A 713-nucleotide genomic window follows, 5' to 3' on the forward strand; every position below is an offset into this window, starting at 1 on the left:
TGGACAGAGCCAGAGGGGGGAGGAAAGGCATGAGGGAAAAAAAGGGAAAAAAAAAAAGGAAGGGAAAGAAAAAAAAAAAAAAGTTGATTTGCCGGAGGGACTGGAAGGGAAATCCCTTCTCTGGGGAGTTCCCCGCCGCCGGGATTATTTTCCCCCAAGTGATGCGGAGAGCGCCGGGCGCGGACCACCGGCCGCTTAAGATTGCGCCCGTCTCCGCGCTCCCCTCCCTCAGCGGCCGAAAATCAGCCCTTCATTTCCGAGAATTACCCAAAGAAATAGAGGCTGCAGGAGCCATTACTGCACATTTTAATTATTGGGATCATAAGCAGAGAGTTCAGGAAGCGGCAATAATTTAGTTCTCCTGTTTCCTATTTGAATGGCTTTGGTGTAACACGCTCAGAGGAGTTATTCGAGCCCAAATCGATTTCTCAAAAAAAAACCCCAAAAAACCGACAGCAACAAAAAACACACCATACAATTACATTCCTATTACGGGCATTTAAGGTTGCAGTTATTTTCCGGAGATAAAGGAAATTTAACGTGAATGAATTATTCCCGTAGAAATGACCACCGACGCCTTGCCGGGGAGGGAAGGGACAGGACGGGGCAGGACCCTCTCCCAGTTGTTATTCCAGTGTCGGGGGTGTCGAACTGGGAAGGGTCCCCGGTAGGAGAAGGGGACGCGATGGGCTTCCCCGCTGGCGCGGTGCCCG

General features: G+C 50.8%; 1 long non-coding RNA gene across 1 annotated transcript in view; it reads left to right on the top strand.

Annotated features, from left to right (window-relative positions):
- Positions 1 to 713, top strand: part of LOC106886090 — a 10,592-nt gene that overhangs the window by 4,052 nt on the left and 5,827 nt on the right. The gene's annotated exons all lie outside the window — the stretch shown is intronic.

This window comes from Calidris pugnax, unplaced genomic scaffold (genome assembly GCF_001431845.1).
Source record: "Calidris pugnax isolate Ruff unplaced genomic scaffold, ASM143184v1 scaffold13, whole genome shotgun sequence".
Lineage (NCBI taxonomy): Eukaryota > Metazoa > Chordata > Aves > Charadriiformes > Scolopacidae > Calidris > Calidris pugnax.